The 21,855-nt window shown below is 51.8% G+C and overlaps 1 protein-coding gene across 3 annotated transcripts in view; it reads left to right on the top strand.

The window, feature by feature from the left end:
• Window positions 1-21,855, top strand: part of RhoGEF3 (Rho guanine nucleotide exchange factor 3) — a 355,331-nt gene that overhangs the window by 281,085 nt on the left and 52,391 nt on the right. The gene's annotated exons all lie outside the window — the stretch shown is intronic.

Genomic DNA, 21,855 nt, shown 5'->3' with positions numbered 1-21,855 from the left:
TTTTGGCGCGCACTCTTCGTCGGATGCTCGTCGCGTCTCCTCCTCCTTCTTTGGCCGCAGACTTGAGGCCGTCAAAAGTGTATACAGGGCTAAGCGAAGAGCTCGAGGAGGGCATACGTGATTCGTTTACGCGCGCAACCGGGGGGACCATTAGCCCGGAGTTTAGTCGTCAATATCATATAGCGAGCTGGCGGGACGGGCCTCGCCCGCGCCGTAACGGCTTTTTTCCCGGGGACGCCGCCGCTCGCTGCCAGCGGTCTCGGACGGGGCAGCAGCCCCCGTCATCAAAGCGTCGTCATCTTCGTCGTCTCCCCTCGAAATTCGTTACTTGTGTGTGCTTCCTTTCGCCCTACGCTCTTTTCCACGCTGGCGTACATTTGGAAAAGGCGAGCCTGGTGTTTGTAACGGCCAACCGGACCATTCATTTCCCTCCCTCCCTCGCCCTTCTGCTTGTTTTCTTTTTTTTTTTTTGCCCTAGGAATGGTTTCCTGGTATTATTACTCTCATGTGCTGTTCGTTTCTGTGGTTTTTTTGTTGTTGTCTCCTTTATGCGCAATGGTTACAAGATGGTACCGCACGAATGATAACATCATCACCGCCATCGTAATCATCATCATCAGCCTGACTATGCCAACTGTAGGGCAGAGGCCTTTCCGATATCTCTCCATTTAACCCGGTCCTCTGCCAGCTACGGCCACGAATGCTACAATGCAGGTATTATACCAACAAATTACTACGAGCCGTATTTTGTTACACCGAGTGTGCCTCGTTGCACGGTTTTCTTTTGAGTGCCCATACTTTCGCAGAATCTGCAAGGCAGTAAACTTCGACGTCATGAGCTGTATGGACCATACCGTCGTGGCGAAATGGCATTACATGTTCCCTGTGTCCCGTGTGGGCATGTATACACGTCGCACTGCGTAACAGTGGCGGTCTCGATCCAGTGCTCTGCTGAATGGCTTCTTTGCCCCCGTATACCCGTACCACTGACCGAAGTAGACTACGCACTTTGGTTTGACGACAACAGAAAGTGCCTCTTCCGTGTTGACTTCTTTGTTTCGGAAATTTGCGGTTTTCGTGTTTCTTTGTCGTGGGCCGTTTTTACTGGGCAGGAGTCAGTGCATTTACGAGCTCGGCACAGTTCGTGGCAGCGGCGACGGAAGGTCTGTGCGCGGCCACCTCCCTATACGAGGTCACGTCGGATGGATTCGTGGCTCTAAATCACGGAACCGGAAGATATCGGCCGTGTGCTGCGGGAGAAACACATCCCCAGATGGAACGTTGGGCACGTAAACTGTATCCATTTATGGATTGCTGGATAGGAAGGGAGTTCAGTGCAGCATGTATGAAGACACGGCAATATCAAGTTCTTTCTTCTTTTCTTTGTTAATTTTATTCGTTTTATTTTCGTTTCCATATGCCTGCTGAGACTGAGCGTCGCGTTCAGTCTGTGTTCTGCTTCTGGGCGGATCTGTCCTGGTGCAGAAATGGAAAGAAAAGTTGGCACATGGCAGTCTTTCTTTATCTTGTGCTCTTGTCTCCCTGTGACAGATATGGCTGCAAAATAACTAAGTACCAAGGCCCTGACGAATTGCTATTACCTCTTCTTCACGCGCCTTGTCTCTGTTGAGGTGGATAGCTTGAAAGAGAGTGAGGACCGAGCCAGTAATGTACTTAGTGTAGCGTGGTACAGAGCAAGCTTTGCCATGGTTCCTACGTCCGGAATGCAGTACAGGAGCTTGGTTTTAAAGTCCGAGACAACCCGTTGTAACGTTCTTGTTCAGTTTCATCACTGGCGACCTCTTTGACTGTACATCGAGGGCAAATGAAACGCGAACGGAAAAATTCTAACACGTAAAAAAAAAAAAAGCTTGAATAACTAAATAAAAATTGCGAAAGGGCTTCGTTGGCACTTTTTGAGAAACTGCCGCTGTATTTCTGAAACGATAATGTACCACCGAAGTGTTTAATTTTTCAGACTTATGCTGTTCGCGTTGTAATCATCTTGTTTGTTTTTCGTTTGTCCCTAATATTATACGTGCGCACTTGGACAGCGCGTGAGCAGGGAAGTCGAATTTGGTCGAATTGAGTGGAGTCGTTGCCGTAAAGTAATGCGGCTGGGGCTGAGTGCAAGCCCTAGCGAATTTAGCTGGCCCTCAACTTTCACATTTTAGCCACGATACGTCCGTTGTAATAGCTGCAGGCCAGTTGTTTCGCTGCCCCGACTCGTTCAACAGTATCGATGCCGGTGCCGTTAACTCTAATCTGGGTTGTATCTTTCTTCTATAGGTGGGAGGTAAGGTGAGGTGCTTCAACAGTGCCTGTTCGCGCATTCGAGGCCAACGAATTACAATTTTGTACAAAGGATAATAGGAGCAGACCCATTACTCTGCCCTCCTACCTCATTGGCTGTAACTTCGTCTCCAGCTGCTATCGGTGTCCATCTTCTAGCTTCTAGTTATGTGAATGACACGCATATTCCTTTCTGCGTTGTGTATACTCCTGCTCTCGCGAGTGTGCTATCGCAATGCTAGAACGCTTCATCTCTTGCCAGTGCTTGTGGTCCATCTTCACGCGCTCCCGCGCTGCTCTTATTTAGTCATTCCCGCGTAATACCACTGGCTACTGTAACGGTGAAAGCGCGAGTTTTTCATCAGAAACTTTCCTGCTAATAAATAAGACTATGAATGGGCAAACTAGAAGCAATTCGTGAAAACGTCCACCCGCACCTGTTGTTTTCACCTACCACGAACGGGGCAAACCTGCGAGGTTTCGCTAGTATTGTCAAGCTCCGAGAGAAATTGGGATGTGTATATACGCTCATGTAGGAAGGGAGGGGGGTTCCCGCGCGAAGTACCACGTGACTGCACGCGTCTTCGTGCGTGGCCAGCCACAGCTGAAAACGACGAGAGATGAGTGGCCGTTTGTGTGTACGCGCACTCGTGAGCGCGCGTGACACACGTGCTGCTTTTCGAGGCGCTCGCTGGAAACTCATTCAGGCGCAGCACCGGGCTAGCGCCAAAGACGACGCCTGCTGCTGCCGCTCGGCGTCCAAGGAAAACGAATGGCCTGAGCGCTGAGCGCGTGGTGGCCGGAGGCACATGTGCGCGCGGCGCCGTGCATGCTGCTGCCGCTGCGCCAGCGAGCGCGCTCTATAGTCTGTCTGTTCCCCGCCTGCAGTCTCTGGGGGGCTCGTGCTGAATTTATGCGGCGAGCGTGGGCGAAGAAAAAGCGATCTTCGGTGACGCTCCGCGGCTCCCAGCGAGCGGGGATCCTGAGCTCGCTTGTGCGAGACTCCGAGAGAGCCGAGTTGGTTGATTCTGTTGTCGCACTACGTGGTTTATCGCGTTGCTTTTCCCGAGCCCGGTGGAAAGAAAGTGTTTTGGAGTACCCCGGATTCATAATCTTCCTTTCTTGTCTTCTGTTTTTCTTTACGTGTGAAATGGGTATACGAAACAGGGAGTACTACTCTTGTCAGTATGCCGGCGCCCAGGACTTCAGCAGCTGACATGATTTTTGTGGTTTTTTTTTTCGCTGGTACCTTATTCTTTTCTTCACCTCTCTTGTATCATTCTTTTTGCGTCATACCCAGGCTCAGTTACATTATAGAAACTGTCGTGTCCGTGATGATTCGGAATGGATTCCCACTTCGATGAGGGAAAGAGCGTCTTTTCTCCTGGTTCCTCATCGAGGCTTTCCGAGATGGCAGTCTGCGTCGCGAAGGAGAATCGAGCGACCCCCAAGGTTGCCGTGCTGTAGTATTGTGGACCAGGCTGTGCACGGTCTCGGTTCGTTCTTGGCGGAAGAGGCCGCAATTAGCGTCATTAGAAGCAGAGGGAAGAGCCGACCGTTTTCTCACCTTCACGTGCTTGTCTTTTTAATCGACCTTCCGGCATCGTCGCACTTATTTCCGAGCCGTGTTCACCTCAGCGTTGCATGCTTTTGTAATCGAAGAGCGGTACAGCGCATTTTAAAACAGAATTTTTACGAGCATAGGTCGTGCGGCGTGTGTGCTCAGCTTCATATTCGCGTTTTAGCGATGGCTAGTGATGCTACATTTAGGGCAGAGTGCAATATAGGGAAGCCAGTTTAACGAATTAGGGAGAGGGTTCGTGAACGCTGCCTGCAACAACTGCCATTTTCCTAATGAAGCTTGGAAGTTGTCATTGAAGACGCGTTACTGCCCGAAAAAACGTTGTGCGCAAAAAAAAAACAATAAATGAAATGAAATAAACACTTCGCACGGGTCGGGCAGTGGGAAAAGCCAGCAGTAAAAGTCCTGAGAGGCGAACTGCTGTGTAGTGCGCTTGTTGAGAGAAACACAACGGAGTTGATGCATGGCGTTACTCGCCGCGGTGGATTACTGGTTGTTGCGGTCTGCTACCGAGCATGACCTCGCGGATAAAGCGCTGTTCTAACTCAGAAAACCTGTATTTAAAATTAGCAGAAAATCTTAGGTGAAACCCCCGACATAGGTCGAGGAAAGAATCCGATGCGCTATGATTGCCAAATGCTAGACATAACTTGGTTGCTTTGTTGCTTACGTAAATAACAATAGTCTGTTTTTGTTGCTTACAGTTCGTAAATTTGTCACCTATGATTTGCTTATAGTACTTCTGCGGGTTTCCGTCGTTGTTATAATAATTATTATTGTTATTATGATTATTATCAATCTGCTTCACTAACCAGCCGACGGATACAATCGTTGCTATGAGAACACCGCTGCGGTGAGGCGAACATCGGCACCGTGTGTCGCCGTTATACCTTTTTTTTTCTCTCTCTCTATTCTTGACGGGCGGTGTGGTTTGCCCAGCATCAGAAGGAGGACGTTTTGGACTCTGGGACGTTGTTGAGCACAAGCTTGGTTGTCACCAGCAGTGGAACAAAAACCAATGGAAATGCGAGCCCTTATCGACGAGTCCCGCTAATGACGTGACATTTCTCCTTCCGCCTTGAGAAGCGCGCGCACGCTACGCCGCTCGCTAAATTGGCCCGTTGCTCTCACGTAGCTCCCGAAACTGCCCGCCGATCAATCCGCTGTTTCTTTTCCTGCGCCGCCTGTAATTGCGAGCCAATTTGCGTTCGCTCAAACTTTCATAATTGGCGGGCTCGTTAGAACGCCGCCCCAGTTCCTGTACAGCCTCGTACTTTTAATAGTAAAAGCGCGCCACGCCCGCCATCGCGTGGAGTGCCCTCGCTCCTCCATGCCTCACTGCCTCCACGTTGCGACCAGTACGCTCGTGCATGGCCTCCGGGATTGTGGCACGGCGGATCTCAGAGGAGGCTGTGCCTGCTGCGAATGCGGCGCTCTGTTCGTAGAGGGCGCAGCCCGTGCGGGGCGCGTTTAGGGGCGCGGGCGGCAACCTGCGTTCTTCAAGCGGCGGGTTTTGAGCAGCAGTTAAAAATACTCAAGGGCGATAACCATGATAAGACCTGCTTCATAAAAGGTGATTTTTTTTTCAGATGAGAGTGCAGCTTGTGTGCTTTCTTACGCACCCCCCCCCCCCCCTCTTTATTTATTTATTTTTTACAATTTGTTAGTTTAGCTGCTCGAGTGTCTCTGAGAGACCATTTTGTCGTTAGCTGTGGGACGCACACACTGGCTGGTATGGCTTGTACAGCTTGTATGGCTTTATCGATGCGAACTCGAGGGGCAGCATCCTTACGATTTAGGGCGCGCCTGTCTGCGGTCGTCGCAGAAGCGTCTCTGCAATACACATGGGCCTCAAGGTTGGCTTCTCTGCAGAATTCACGCTCTGGCGTGCAGTGAAGCCGCTGGTTCTGAAAGCGTTGTGCCGGGAAGCCTCTGCCGTGGCATACTTTTTCTGTTCTCTTCTTAGTTTGGAATTGTGTTTGACGTGGCGATACTGATCTAGGTTCTGCATATTGATCTGGAGCATCGCGCTTTGGCCTGCCACTTCGCTGGCTGCTTTACAATATACTAATTTTTAGGAAAAATAAACGCAGTATTTTTATATGGAAGCCCCATATATGAGCGCATTTAGGTTTGAGAATCATGTTTAGTTTTTTTTTTTTTTACTAATTACACAGACGCTTCAGAAATGAGCCGTTTTTTTTTCCTGACTAGTACATATAGTTAAGATTACGAAGACGCAGCGATCTATCTTTATCCAACCCTCATTTATTCATCTTCGTCTCCCTCTTCTTCTCTGGGCTGAGTGCTCGTTCACTACGAGGGTTGTGACTGCGTTGATCTTATTTTTATGAACCGTAGTCAGCAATTTCTTGGTGCCTTTGGTATAAATTTCTAGCAGCCACTTTCAACTCTGCAACGCAACCTTTATTTATTTTTTTTTCCTGCCAGTATTTCCTCGAGTTTAGCCGATGATCAACAGTGAAAGCCGCGGGCTGCATCACTGTTGAACGTACCGCGACAGCGCCGGTCGGCCAGGCCGACGTTTTAACTCGCGTTGTTTTTCCTAAGCGCGCTGCTCGAACCTTGGCTGTCGCGTCTCCCTTGTCTTTTTTTTTTTCAACAAACCAGACGCGTCGCGCGGAGGCGCCGAGCGAGTTTATCCTTCGTCGGATCGAGCATTTGTCCCGTGTCGACTTGTGCTGAGCTGTCAGTTCGCAGGGTCGCCGTTGCTCCGTTTTCCCCGGCGTGCCTTGTTGGAACCACTTAGAGTGAACACCGGCCTCGAGGCACACGTGCGGAGGAAACCTTGAGTCTATTTCGAATACCTAGCTGAGTGAGGAGTGCTCGCGCTCTTGCTCCTCCTCTCTGTGATGTTTCGAATTTTTTTCTGCGCTCTCGGCTCTCGCCTTTCTGGCGCTTGTTTTATTCTTAGCCCGAAACATTCTTCTTCGTCGCTGTTGCCGCTGTAGCTGTTTTCGATTCGTGTTTTTTGCTGAACAGTGAGCTGTGGCTGGCGTTCGTTTTCGGCTGAAGAAGGACGTGGATAGTTATTTCACTGTACTACTGGGCGGCCTTTTCCTGTGTGATGGTGACAGAGCGCAACGGCACACAGACGTGGAAGAAAAGAGGTTAAAGTGAAGTTCCGCTTTGACAGACGCTCTGGTGACGTCGTCCGTTTGTCAAGAAACTGAAAATTAACTTTGTTCTCTTTTGGCCGGTGAAGGGGGGGCTATGGATATAGTCTGGATCACCCTTCGAGGAAAGAGCGAAGGTTTCAGTGAGATGGTTTAACCTCATTCATGTTTCGCACTGCCCCGTTATTCGTTCCGACATGTTTTTGCGGTAATCGTTCCTGGACTATTAGCTTCTTTTGCCCTCCCAATGCGTCTGAAATGCTTGCGGTGAAACGCGTTTGCGTAAAGGGATGCCAGAATCGCACAGCAGTTGCTGCATTCGAACAGCTTCAGAGAACCTTGGTCCTCGTTCGCGAGAATTTGCATTATAATGTGAAACGGGTTTGTGGCAGCGGCGCGCGAATTAGGGGGGAAGAGAAAGAAAGAAAGAAAGAAAGAAAGAAAGAAAGAAAGAAAGAAAGAAAGAAAGAAAGAAAGAGAGACAGAGAGAAAGAAAGAAAAAGAAAGAAAGAAAGAAAGAAAGAAAGAAAGAAAGAAAGAAAGAAAGAAAGAAAGAAAGACTCCCTCAGCATTGTTGTCAGAGCTGCTTTCTTCGGTAAGTCGTGCGACCGGAGCTGTTTTCTATTTCAGGTTTCCACAAAGCGTGCCGAAAATCTAAGCGGAGGTTGTTTTTGTGGACCCCGCATTACAAGCGCTCGTCCTTAACTTCGTTAAATGCTCACGGTTCGTTTTCCATCGCGAAGTAATTGGTAATGTAACCAGGGCTGAGCGCTCCGCTGTTTCTTCTCGTACACATCACGGAGTTCGTACAAGTTGCTAACGCACGAGCAAAAGCGGGTATCGCGTGTTTCGCGTCTAGCGCCAAGCCGCTTCCACTGGAACAAGAACCGTCCCGCGCCGCCGACCGTAACCTGCACTGCAGCATCGCTCGGCATTGCGGAGAAGCCTCCTACCCCTCCCCCCCACCTTGCTTGCTCGCCGGCTGCACATTTTCTCTCGCCGGAATTCAGGACGGTCAGCTCCTCGCGAGGTGCTTCATCTGCTGGGTGCTGGCTTCTCCCTTTGTTTCTGCTGTTTCTCGACACACGCTCGCTGGCGTCGTCGTTTGCGTGCCTGGCTTTAGGACTAAAGCCTGGCGAGGCAAAAAGAAACAAACAAAAAAAAACTGAAGGAAAAAAGGGCGACGGGGCTTAGGCGGCAGCTTCTGTCTGCTGCGTTGGTGATTGCGCGCCGCCGCGGAGAAATGTGCGTGTTCGCGCGCGTCCGAGCTCAGCGCGCGTAGCCGCTGCAGCGTACGGGGCTTTTGTGGATGGCGGCGATTTAATCCTCCTGTTCCTTCTCTCCGCGCGCAGTCGTTTTTGCGCTGGAAGACAAAGCAACGCCGTAAAAATGGAGATAATTTCGCGGCTGACGCCCGTTGGTGCTCCGCCGCGCTGAATACGAATATACTGGACGACGGTGTGGTACAACATACACGGCTTGGAAGATATGTGGGAGGCAGGAGTCACGGCGGCTGGCTTCTCTGAAACCGAGCCTGTTTCATGAGCACGGACGTCGCGTAAAGTCTGCCTTGTCGCTTCTTGCGTTCCTTTCTGCACATTGTGCTTGGCCGGATTTTCTTTCCTCGCTGAGATTTTTTTTTCTTTTTTTTTTGTTGTCACATGATTGCCGCGTTTAACTAAGCGAGTACGGGCGCGGATACGTCGCGCATAACTGAGCGCGACTGTTGAGTTTGCGTGCGCGTTCGTTGCTTCGTTTACCGTCCTTGTCTTCGAGGCGCGATGACAGCCTCCCCCTTGTCTCTCTACACCCTGCTGTGTCTTGTTAGAGAACGAGCGCGGCGGCGTGCCGTCGGTTGGCACACATGTGTCGCGTCGGGTAGGCCTGTCTCTCGCCGGTGGGTTCCCGCGTTGCGTGTGTGTGCGCTGCTCAGCATGATGATGTGGAGGCAGGCAGCTGCATCATGAGCATCCTCCCAGCCCTTTGTTCGGGCAGCGAGGCCCTTGTTTAGGGCGTCACGCTCGCGTAACGCCGAGCCAAGTGACGCGGCCGACGCGAGCTCCGCGTGTAGCGGGAGCGCAATTTCCCATGGCCCTTCCTCTCTCTCTTTCAGTTTCCTCCTCTATTTTTTCTCCTCCCCCGCTTTCCTGTGCTCTCCTTCTTCGTCCATCTGTGTGTGTGCGGGGGCTCAGCCACCTGCGTACCTCCGGTCGTGCGCTCGCGGTTTTTGAGAGCGGGGCCGTCCGTGCGCACATGCTCAATATCGTGCACTTATTCCGCCGGCTTCGACGCACGCGGGGAGAGTCGGCGTCGAATGGTTTACGCGCCCTGGCGCCCATTTTGGCTGCGGGCTGCGGCCCCTGGTCGATTCCTTGTGGTGCCCCAGTGACGGCTTCGAACCTTCAGGACGGCGCTGGACGTGTTCTAGTGTTACGTGAACGTGTGATCGTACCAAAAGACTGAAACGGTCGGTGTTTTTGGACTCTGACTCGTTTATCGTTTGACGCTTTGCAGCTTGCTGTGGTATAGTCGTGTCGCCGGTGTGTACAGTCACGTGCTTTTCGAATGGCTCGACCGGAGCTCGGTGTTCGTGAATGGTGATTGTGAACTTGACTCGGCCGCGAGGGTTGGTGCTTCGACGCAACTTCCTTTGTCGGAGCTTGGTGGTGTGCACAGACCTGACGAGCGTGGAATCTTGTTTCCGTCGTGCGGTGTCTCGTACTTCAAACACGCCCTCTTCGAGCTGGAATTTTGGAAACCACCAGTCGTTGCCACCTTGTCGGCTTTGCTCATTGAAGACAGCTCCTTTTCTGCTTCACTGTGCGGCTACGATAAGCTGCCTTACTCTTCTCCCATCGGATGTGTCGGGGTTTTGTGGTGTTCTCTGTTAGTGGAGATCTCGTCGTTTGTAATTCTTCCCGTGAAGGTCCTGCTGTCCCGTTCCGTGGTCTACGTTAACTGATTTCCTTAGCGGATTGACGGAAGCCAGGAAGAACCGGTCATTTGTGACCGTGCTACTGCTGTGGAGTCGACAAGGAACTTGAGCTCTGTGGATAATTTCGTTTTACTCTCGAGCATAACCGGCCAGAACGAAGGTGGGAAGTCTTTAACATTAAAGCCATTGCACATACTACTTCCGTAGAGACGTCCCTGGGCCTTTTTTTTTTTTGATCTCAGGTCCGCGATTGCACAGGCCGTCAAGACCTTGCCTTTTTCTGCTGCTTGAAATCTACTTCCTCGTGACTCTCTGTAAGCCTGGAGGTGGTTCTTTGGAGGGTCATATATTCAAAGGTGCCTCTCTTATTCTCTTTCCAACTAAGGGTCAATAAGAGGTCATTGGCTGTTCTTTATTTGCGGGGTGCATAATTGGTAGCCTCGCGAGGAACCCGTTGTCGCCTGAACTAAAATTACAGCGCAAATTGTTTTACCCCGGCCGCAGCCAATTAAAGGCATTACAGCGCCGTTGCCTCTCGCGGGAGCAGTCACCATTCCATACGCTGCGCTCATTCATGCAGCCTCTCCTGCTACCCGAGTTGCCTTGCAGTTTAGCTAGCGCAGGGGAGGAGGAAGTCCAGGGAAGGCGGGTTTCTCGTTGCAACCGCAGACGCACTTGTTGTTCTTTCTGTTCTTCTTTCTTCCTCGTGGTATTTCGAGAACGGGCGCGAAACGGTGAAATTGGGATATAACCCTACGCCGCCGACGGTGCGCAAACTTCTTTGGCGTGTCGCGTCCTTTTTTAGCGGCAATGAGGCTCATTTGACTCGCTCGCGGCATTTTCAAGCAGCCGGGAGGAATTCCTTTATTTTTCTTTTTCCTCTTCGAAGCCGCTGCCCAGCCCAGATCTCTCTCCCGTTGGTCGCAGCCTTGCGTGCTCGAAGTGCTTCTTCCAGTCTCGTTCGGCTCTCTTTCTCGTTCGTTTTACGTTGTTTTCTTTTTCTCGTCTACCTCGTTCGCTTCGCTAGGTCCTCTCTTTTTTTTTTTTTTTTCGAGCTTGGCTACACATTCGGCGTGGCGAAGCAGACACATCCCGTTCTGCACATCCCCCTCCCCTCTCCCCCTTCTCTATTGGCCTAGCACTGTGGTCCGAGGCGTTTATTGCCGTGTACGGCTGGAGAAACAATGGGATGCCGCCGCCGTGTCGTTTCCCTTTTCCTCGGGCCGCTCTAGAAGTACTATATAGCGTGGAGGCAGCAGAAATGGCTCCCTAGGAGCCGCTGTGGCCCGGCCCGTGAGAATAAGAAAGCGTCCGCGCCAGCCTCCATCGCAGTGTGTGTTGTGTGTGCGTGTTTGCCTTTCGTGACGCCCATCGGCGCTGCCCGCCGCCCCAGTCGGCCACCTACGCGAAACAGCCACGCTTGGCCATTCTATACCGGCTCCCCCCTTCATCTGACCGCGGCTTCTTTCGCTTCCCATGTAGCACCACCAACACCGCTGCTGTGTGTGGACGTGCCGGGAAGGCAGCAACAACAGGTGCTTTGCGGCGGTGCGTCGCTTAGGCCGTATATATACGCCGTTGTCGTCCTTCCTTTCGTTTTCTGTTTCGTGCATTGCTTTCTTCCCATCGCTTGTTCGCTCGCTCGCTGGCCCCTCGTAGGAGCATCCGTGTTTGGCTTTGTTTCACGCACGCGCTCTCCCTGGCGTTGCGGACTCGTTTGATTTCTCACGGACGTTTCGGGGGCTCTCTGTTCTCCGCATTGTGCGTGGACGTCGTCGAGCACGCGGAGAAAGGGTTGCCGCCGCTTCTGCTCGGGTCACTCCAGTTCCCCGCCTCTGCCCGCCGCCGACTCCACGAATAAGGCGTGTTCTTTCGCGCCGAGAGAGTAGCCGTGTCCCGAAGAACTGCGGAGCTGTTGGCCAAGGGCGGCCGCATCTCCGTCACACGCGTCACGGGATTTCACGCCGCAGGTCCGCGCCGTGGAGATCGCGGGTGGTGCGCGGCGTCTCGGTGTTCGTGCTTGTGAGGCGGAGTCACGTCGAGGATCCCAGAAAGGAAGGGTCAGCATGCCGCCTCGGTCGGGGCATCCTCGGGCTCCGCGGCCGTTGTCTTCGGCATCGTTCTCGTTGTTATCCAGCGGTCAAGCAGCAGAGCACGCGTGCTGCTGCCCGGTCTGCGCCCCCGCAGACCGCTTTGAGCAGCAGCAGATGATTCGAGTCGGCAACGGACTCGGCGATCATCTTGCTACAACCTCCGGCGAGGCGCCTCACCTCCCGTGTGATCTCGCGTTGTCACACGTCGCGAGAGTTGACGGCGCCTAGTGGGTTGTGTGGCCCCTGAGATCGTCCGGGGTGTGTTCTTACGCGAGTGATTTTTTTTTCTTTCCCGCGCTATAAGAGCGTGTGTACGCGGCGTGGTGTAGACATATACGAACCTTGGACGTTCCCTGTCCATAGTGTTGTGGTGTATCGACGTGCAAAACTCCTCTCCTTCGATGGCTGCTCGCGAACTGTTCTCGGGGTGACTGGAGTGTGAAGATGCACTACACCAAGCTGCCCCTGTCCGTTCAGATGGCTCTCATTTTGGACACCGTTCGCTGCAAGAGGCCGCGCTACCGTATTCTGGTCAATGCGGACAGCCTTCCGGTGAGTGGTGGCCAGAGCACGCACGTGACCTCGTGAGCGTCTTCTTGTGTGAAATGCCTGTGAAGATGTATACTATCGGGGACAAAAGTGGTATACTCCAAGCGGGGGTAGCCGGAGCAACGGAAAACTGCGGCATTTTGGCAAGCTAAAGCACGAAACATTGAAACGAGCCAAGCGACATGCCTGCTGATAATAAAGGTCACGCATTGGCTGTCTCAATCCCAGATGCCGCCTGTGGATAGCGTTGCAACGCAGTTTTCCGTTGCTCCGGCTCCCGCCGCGTGTAGCATACCACTTTTGTCCTCGATAGTACGTACGGATGTGAATGGATTCATTAATTTTCACTAGTGTGAAACTAAGTCTTGTGGCATGCCTGAAAAAAAAAAAAAAAAGCCGAAATTTAGTGCGACATGAAGCAAACAAAATGATGTCTTTCGTTTTGCATGTTTCTTCATATCAGCCTTGCAATGGACTGTGCTCCTCTTTCACTATTTTTCTACGATACGCGTGGGTTAGCATCCTCGAAATGTGTTCACTGTATTTAACATGTCTCGTTTGCGTCCGACGCTGCCTGTTTCCTTTTCTGCCTTTTTTACATGTTCTTGGAAACCCACGCGAGGGGCGCTGGAAGCAACAGCATAGAGCAGAAACTCCAATTACAGCGATTTCGTACAACTGTTGTCTTATACTGCATTTGTCTTTTATTATGCTTACTTACGGCCTGGCCAAACGTGCACCGTAAGGCACCACACGCCCTGCTCACTGTTCGTGCCGATGGCACGGAACCGAGCAAAATGTATCGAACACTCTATCTATCTGGCTTTCTTGGCCCCAATACGTCCACTTGTGCGCACCTTTGTGAGCCGTAACAATCTGACTACACGCTTCCTCCATTAAAAGCGCATGATGGCCTTAGCTGCCTATGTGCCATAAAACCCAACACAACACATTAAAAGCATTGAGGAGGAGCTTCGCACGAGACCGGCTGAGCCGTCAGTATATACGTATACCGTTCCCGCGCGCGACCCTTGTTCTTTATTACCTCATCCTCGGCACAAAGGCACACTCTTTGCATATGCATCGGCGCTCGCCTATATTATATGCGCACACGTCCGCGGATTAAGAGCCAATCTCTGCGTACATATCGTTTGTCGCCGAGAGTAGGAGACCACGCAGCAATGGGGTGCAGGAGGAGGAGGAGAGAGAAAGAGCCTTGTCTGTGCACTCTAAGCGGCAGCGCATGGCGGCCAATTTTTCGGCGGCGGGGTCGCATTATCGTGTAACACGCGAAGTGCTTCTCGCCCCCGAAATGAGGCGGCACCCCTCTTCTTAATGGCGCCCGCGGCATCGTGCGCTGTTTCTTTGGGTTCGCGTTGGCGTGCGGACACAGGTTGCCCATTCGGGCCAACTTCGCGAAGACCCGGAAAAGGCCCGCGCCTATATACGTCTAGCCCCACATGCTACGCTGCAAAGGCAATCGCGTGTACAAGCCGTGGCGCCGTTGACGCTCCTGTACGCGTACCCCGTGCACTTTTGTACGTGCGTACATGCCGCTCGGGTCCCGTGTAGACGGGGGATGTACGGCAGGGGTGACCGTAAACGAGCCGCGGTCCTCGTAGAGATGCCGTGTAAGCGTATTGGAAACGGGTGAACCGTGGGAAGCGGTCAGGTCACGCGTGGTAACCTTACACCGTCGCCCCAGCGAGGGATTGAGGAAACGTGCGAATCAGGTCGGGCTGTTGCTGCTGCTGCTGCTGCGCTCGCCTTGTCCGTCGTCTTCGGAGAGCCCGAGGAAATGAGACGCGATCTTCCGTTTGAACGTGACGTTTCGGACGCCTTCGCTGCCTGTACCTAATCACGCGCTGTTGCTTATCGGCAAGGGGTATCCTCTACTACTTTGACACCTAATCACGCCGATAAGTCTGACTGTCTCTGATGAAATAATGTATAGCGGTTTTCTCGATCGAATTTTCATCACATTGCTTTGCTCGTTAGGTAATCGACCCGTCGCTCGTAGCCTGCACTGTTCCGTGATGTACCGCGCAGCAGTTGTTCCTTAGAGGAGTTTCGCTGGTCGCGCGTCTTTTTCCGCTTAATCGCTACTGGTGCACACCCTGTTTTTTTTTCTTATTTTTTTAAGGCGTCTTGCTACCCCTCTCATGCGCTGTTATGCGCTCGCGAGCACAGCGATGCCTCCGCTACTCACGACTCAAAACTCTACGAGATCAATTAAAGAGATACCGAACCCCCCCCCCCCCCCCTTTTTTTTTTTTTTGCGTACTGATGGATGCCATTGCTATAGACACAAGAGATATCTCTATTTAGGGTACACCGCCGGCCACTGAATGGCCTTCGCTCTCTCAATTTTCTCTCCGTTTCACCCAACATGCGACTTCGCGAGGCACAGGCACTTGATTCGGGCAAAACAAACTCTATAGCTTAGTCCGGAGCTGAAAACAAGCGCGTCACTCTATACACGAACCGTCATTTCCATGCAGCATTAGCTGCGCGCGGCAACCCGCGGAGCATCGCCGAGAATTCGACGATGCGATCCGATGGGTCTTTATGCAGCGGGATCTTCGGTTTGCGCTCGCTTTAAGTATGCTCCGACCCTGCTTAGCGATACTGACTCGGTGTGGCGAACAATGTCCTTTAACCGCGTAAGCCATGTGTGGCTGGCCAGTCGCTGTTGCGGCACGCCGACACACATTGCTCAAACATCAACAACTCGCTCTCCCCTCTCTGTGTCCTGAGGCTGAGCTCCTCAGAGCATCCATGCACGGCACTGCGCGGAATTTGCGAGCGCAGAGTTCAGTGGCCCGCAATCACCGCGCGCTCAGCGGCGGCGCGAGTTTGGATGTCCCTAATGACGCCGAATTAGGTTTCCCGATTAGCGCGCGAAGCGTGCTAGGTCCTCGTCGTTCGAGGCACGAGCGCTAGAAAAATTCTTTCTTCCTTTTTCTTTCTCTCCCTCTCTCTCGTGCGCGTGGCCTCCGTCTCGTACACTACAGTCGGCATCTGTGGAACGTGGAGGAAGCATGGCTTTTAATGACCGCCGTAACAGACAGCTTAACCAGCTCTTATGCTAAAAAAAAAAAACAGAAAAGCGAATAAACATAGGAAAAGCGAATTTCGCCGATTTCTCAGGCCTTTAGTGACTTCTCGAAATGCATTAGGAAACTGCCTCGGTGCCATAGCTGTCTAAAGTTAGTTTCTGAGCGAATGCGAAATAGCGCCGGCAAATGGCAGGCTTGTAATGAGTGTCCTTGATAACTTAGTTTTTTAAGCCTCATGTAAGTACTGATGCGACGAGCGCTTTCAGTGCATTTACACGTTCGTTTACTGAAGCAATCTTATCCTTTTTTTTTTCGTTTTCTTTATGGCGCCATTTATTTCATGCCACTTCCGGTATATATCTTACCCTCTCCACCCGTCACGGAGACTTAGTCTATATAGCGTTTGCCTGCTGAGCCAAAGGTTGCGGGATCGAATCCCGGCAGCGATGGCCGCATTTCTATGGAGGCAAAACGCAAAAACATCCGTTTTCTGTGCGTTGTCGGTGCACATTAATGAACTCAATCAAGATCGTCGAAATTAATCCGAAGCCGTCCACCGCGGCGTTCCTCGTAGTTAATGTGCAGCTTCGGGAAACTTCACATGCCATCTTTTCCCCTCCACCTCTGTCTCTCTCTCTTTGTTACTCAATGAATCGCCAATAAGAAGATAAACGTTGCACTTGGGTTAGAATGCAGAGTCCTTCCTTTTCCGAGAAGCGCGTTAAAAGAGGGATCGAAAAGAAGCCGCTTTTTGTATATACACCTGTGCGCCTCACGAAGCCAGCGCCTGCAGCCTCTCCATAATCGCCCTGCCTAACAACTTAATTCGCCTGGCATGATCCGGCGCAGTATGTGCCTGCACGTCTCCACACACGCGTGTTCAACGTAGCCTACTAACAAGGCGCGTTGGGGGCAAGCCAAATAACGCTCGCTTCAGAGCACGCGCATGGTTGCATCGAGGTTGATTCGGAGATCGAACCGTCCTGTATAGTAAAGGGACGTAGTCTCATCGCTGCTGGATGTCGAGGGGTCTCCTCGCTGTGTTCGTCTCTTTGCTTCGCTTCGCTGCTTATTGGTTCAAATTCGTCCCCACCGCCTTTTTGAAACGGTCCCCCCAGCGCGCACTCACGCCGCGGGGTTTGAAAGCAAACGATGTCCCCCTCCCCCATTTTTCTTACCACAGCTGGTAGTTTGTCTTCGGCAAGTTTGTTTGCCTTCATCGCGCGCTGCTCACGCGAGCGTCCACATGTGGGTTAGTTAAACTAGCCGGCTATTTATGGCTGACCGTGTCCCTGGCGGCGTCCCCGTCGATTCGAAAAAGACAAACTGCTCGTGCGCGCTTTGTTGTTTGTTCGTTATCTGTGCCGCGCGTTCTTGGCTCATTCTCCGAGGCGTCCTTTGACGGTGGTGTATGGGCGCTCTCGTATCGTATATACGTATAAGCGGCCGCCAATCCCGTCTGCTGAGAAGTTATGGCGCTGGCATCGATCTGTCCCTCGTGATTACGCGCTGTTATATGTGCCTCCGCTGACCACTCGCCATTCGGAGGAACGTATTACGGGGTGGTGTTATTGAGAGGCGTGCCTGGCCCGGCCCGGCCCGAACGCCTCGGGATCTCGCGGACTCGAACCAACGCCATCCATAGACAGTATAGTGAGTTTCTATAGGTGTTGTTGCTGCCGACCTCGTTTTCTGCCCGGAGCGTATCTCACGTGCCGGTGCTCGCGCGCCTTTATGCGATGTTTTTTCCCGATAAGACCCCCCCCCCCCCCCCCCCCCCCTCCCCACCCGCCTGGATTGATCGGCCGTTCTTTTTGAGGCGCGCGTGCTTTTCAAAGCAGGGAGGTATAGAACTATTGAGAAAGTTCGGGGATGTATGTGTGTTCTCGAAGTGGACCGTGCGTTGTCCGGTAAGGGAAAAGGAACGCGGCATATAAGTGGTACTGGGCCGTTATGTAGGCGGATTCCGAATGGAGCGTGGGGCTCGCCGTATATCCGACTCCGGTGTGCGTGACCCCGATTTCTCGCCGAAATCGCCTGGTGTAAACCCGATCGAAATGGGACAGAATATGGCCGCTCTTCGCCTTTGGAGCTTTTTGGAGCGAGGCGAGATGTTGCTTCCTCCCCCCTCCCCCCTCCCCCCCCTTTTTTTTTCGAATTATATAAGAATTTGGAGGTTACAACATGAAGGCAGCTTTTATTAACCTAGTATACCAGCCGCCTTTAGAGTTTCTGGTTGTGAGGGAATGGGTAGAAAGGAGTGGTTTCACACAATAGTTCTAGAGGGAGACTGGCGCCGCTGTATGCTTCATCCGCCAATATAGCGCAGTTGCTGGGATCCAGGCCTCTCCCCTACCTTCATAAACCCAAACCCTCCTTTCCACCGCAGCGCCCCCGGGGCATTCTGGCGTGAAATAAAAGTTCTTTCATTCATCCATCTCATTGCGACAGTCATCCATTGCGACAGTCATAGGAAGTGGACGGATCCTAATATAGTTGGCGTCGAATCTCACTGTCGATTATTATGCCGTGCTTCATAGAACCATTTTGTAAGTTGAACTGTATAGCGTAAACAGTTACGAGTTATCGAGTATTTCTTCCTTTTGGGTAATATTATTTCTCACGTAACTTGAACAAGTGCGGTCGTGGACAGAAGAATGTGGAGCACGCTTCGGCAGCCGAAGTATAGAGTCCACTGGAAAACTTATCCAGTAACTTTACGTCGAAGTTTTCTAACGCGTCACCTAGCGGAAAGTAATGTATGTTTTAAATATTCGCCACCTTTTGTGGACCAATTTCCCAGGAAAGCAGGACTTAAGAAGACGATTACTGGAAGTTGTACTTACGGCTGCAAGGGAGGAACGTCCTTATGGCTTACGGACAACGCAAGGAGGTGGAGCCTGCTAAGGTTTCTTGAAGAGAATAGGCTGCACGACTAATGCACATTGCAAAGTCTTCCCAATTAACAAAAGATATATACATTTCCGTTACGCATCGCGACAGAAGGTATTCAACGCGGCAGCGTGCTCCATATTATCCTGGCCGCATCTGTACATCTTGAGACAATGCCTAAACGTAGCTACTGACTGTTTCAGGTAAGCAGTGAAATCCGTGTTAGCAGAATTGTGTACGCGTAAAGCGTAATAACGTCTTGTACCAGGGCAGTTAGACATGCGCGAATGCTGTGGAGCAGGGGCGTAAGGGAATCAGAAACAAATATACGAAGCCACAAAGAAGTTCAAACCAAGTTTATTGTCTGTATTCTTTCCGTCGTATTTATGATAATTGGCTGAGCGATCGCAGCACCACGTGACCTCTAGAACGGTAGTATAAAACTGTATAGGAAGAAACGGAATGGTTATGGCGTCACTGCAGTGAGGCACTCCACTGCACTGACGTGGCCGGAAAGCAGTGTCCCACCGTAGTGTTATGTGTACCTAATAGACAATAATCGTCGGAAAAAAATGGCTGAGGCTTAACTTGGTTAACCCTGGTCAGATGCGAAGCATATTGATGGCTAGGCTTGTTAATACATGGCTTTCCTTGGTTGAATACTTCATCATTTTAATACAACCACTAAAAGCCTTCGTCGTGGGGGAAGACAACGGCATGGCTACAGCGGAACGCCGACTAACACCGAGACGCGCGTTGGGTGGGCGCCTGGATTGCCACGGAAGCCGCGTCCGCCTGCCCGGTGGAGCGAGCGTTTCACCTACACCGAGTGTGAACGCGCGTTCGAAATGCGCGGGAATGCCGCTCGAGGACATTCCGGTGTCTGGGCGATGGCATCGTTTTCCCTCTCCCAGCGCCTGACGGCGATCTGTCGTGACGTCATGTGTCACGTGGTATGTCACGTGGTGTGTCGTCACTGTACCACGTGGTCTGCACGGCGTGCAACCACAGCGACGGCGCGAGGTGGACCCTCATCTTCCTCTGTCGTGACGTCATGTGTCACGTGGTGTGCACGGCGCGTAACCACGGCGAAGGGCTGTAGTGTACCTCTAGTAATATGCTTTGCATAAAAAGGAAACGTCGGCTTTCGGTAGCTCCCTCTGTTTTCAATGCCACAGCGGCAGTACAGTGCGCTAGCAGAGAATGGCATCTTTGCCATTTTGCGCAAGTCGTTGCTTTGCGAACCTCGTAGACTCGCAAAGAAAGCGTTGTGGTTAGACGTAATAAGTGGTATTACTTCACCGTTTGCACGGCGTTCTGGTTTAGTCTGATTTGTAAAGCGAGGACTCCCGGTGTAGCCTAGTTGTCAACTTCTGTACGACCGCACTACTTATACCTGAATTATGTCTAGCAAATGATCTTAATGCAGCCGAGTCAGGTCATTACAATTGAACCATTGCTCGTACGCGCCTGTCCCTTTCGAGGTCTTTCTGATGTGTCCCACGTTGTGACATGCCGCAATGACCGACATTCCTTTTCTTTCTTTGTATGGCGCGCCAGACGTCGAAAGCAAGTGGAAATTCGTTATACGTTCATTCACGTCGACGTATACGATCTGCCCTGCGGCGGACTTTTTTACAGCGGCGAGATCTCGTTTCTATATATTGAACGACCACGCCGCGGAGCTAGTGACTCCCCGACCGCCCTTTTTGTTGCCATATATACGATAAGCGCAGTGGTGTCGGTGCGAAATTTACGACAGGAACGTTCCGGGAACGGCAGATGGATCGGAAAGCAACAATTAGGGCGATCAAGCGACCGACGCCGGCGGAGGAGGACCGTATAGACGAATCCGGACGAGGCCAGCAGGCTAAACGCTTTTCACAGGTGCCCGCCCGCCCGCCTTCTTGCGTAGAGAGTAAATTGAGTTCTCTTCGCCAGCCACCCTCTGTCCTTTCCCTCTAAATTTTTTCCGACCCTCTTTTTAGCTGTGCGGATTAGGAGGAGCCTTCGGAGTCAGTTGCGCAGCCATGCAGAACGTTGTCACGCCGCCGGGATTGATTTGTGCGAGAGTCTTTTCCCCCATCCTCGTATACGAGCAAGCGCCGGTGCGTGCCTTTCTTACACAGCTTGGCGGCGGCGCTCTTGAAATGCCTCGTGCGTTCCTCTTCGCTTTCCGAGAAGCCCTCGCGCCGGAATGCACCTATTAACGGCAGCGTCGTCCGTTTCGTAGAAGCGAGGCGTCCATGCCGCGGTGTCTGTGCCGGTTACTCCCGATAAAGAATGCGCACCTTTCTCTTGTGCATTGAGCGAAATTGGGGGTACATAAGAAGGGGGGAGGGGGGGGGGGGGTGGAGTGAGTGATGAGGAAGAGCTGAGAGCTTATAAGACAGGGCTTGGTGTCGATTCTGTGTCGCTTTTTTTTTATAATTGCGTCGTACCCATATTACTGAGTTTTGCGATAGGAAGAGCAAATATTGGGCATTAGCGTGTCCATTCTCCGAAGAGCCTGATAAAATTTGGTCATTTCGTTTTTTTCTTTTCTTACTTGAAACCAGGGGCTTAGGAGGGACGACAACCCCAGCTTTAATTAAAACGCCGGAACGCCTCTTTTTCTCGCGATATCGACGATTAATCCAAAGCGACATATAACGCAAGCCCGCTCTTTCGAGTGTTTAAATCGTCGTTCACGGTCCAACGGGTGCAAATGCCCCTGTCGCGCTGTCCGATAGCTTGTCGAGGTACCGAAAAGCTTTAGTTTCGTATGGCGGAAAGAAGCAGTGAATAAGGGTCCGTCGTCGCGCACGGTTCACGCATCGCCAGCGGTGAGAAATAACGGTCCCAGTAAATGCGTGGATGCCTCTTTTGTGCCGAGAAAACAAAGACACGCCTTTCATTGCTTCCTTCTTCCGTTCCTTTTCTTCTCCTCTCTCTCTTTCTCTCTCTACCCGTTGCTTGCTCCCTTTCATTGTATTTCTTTCTTTCTTTCTTTCTTTCTTTCTTTCTTTCTTTCAACAATATTTGTTTTACTTTGTTTTTGCTTCGTTTCCTCTTGCTATGCTTAGAGTTGGGACATCTGACATTGCAGGTACGTTAATTAGGCCGGAAACACGCTCTGTATATTGCGAAAAGGGGTTCACGGTCAGGAAACGACCGTTCTATCGTATGCCTCCCAGCCGTCCCTGAACTGTGCTCTAGATCACGTTAGCGAAGCCGGAGGTTCGTTACCTATAATTGTCGCGAACTGTGCCACGGGGTTTCATTCACCTCGATCGTGCCCGATGCGAGGCCCAGTCTTTCACCTCCGGCGAAGTGC

This window comes from Amblyomma mixtum, chromosome 5, assembly GCF_055824585.1.
Source record: "Amblyomma mixtum isolate Tamu chromosome 5, ASM5582458v1, whole genome shotgun sequence".
NCBI lineage: Eukaryota > Metazoa > Arthropoda > Arachnida > Ixodida > Ixodidae > Amblyomma > Amblyomma mixtum.
Note: the sequence above shows the minus strand (reverse complement) of the source record. Positions and strands in the feature narration are given on the sequence as shown.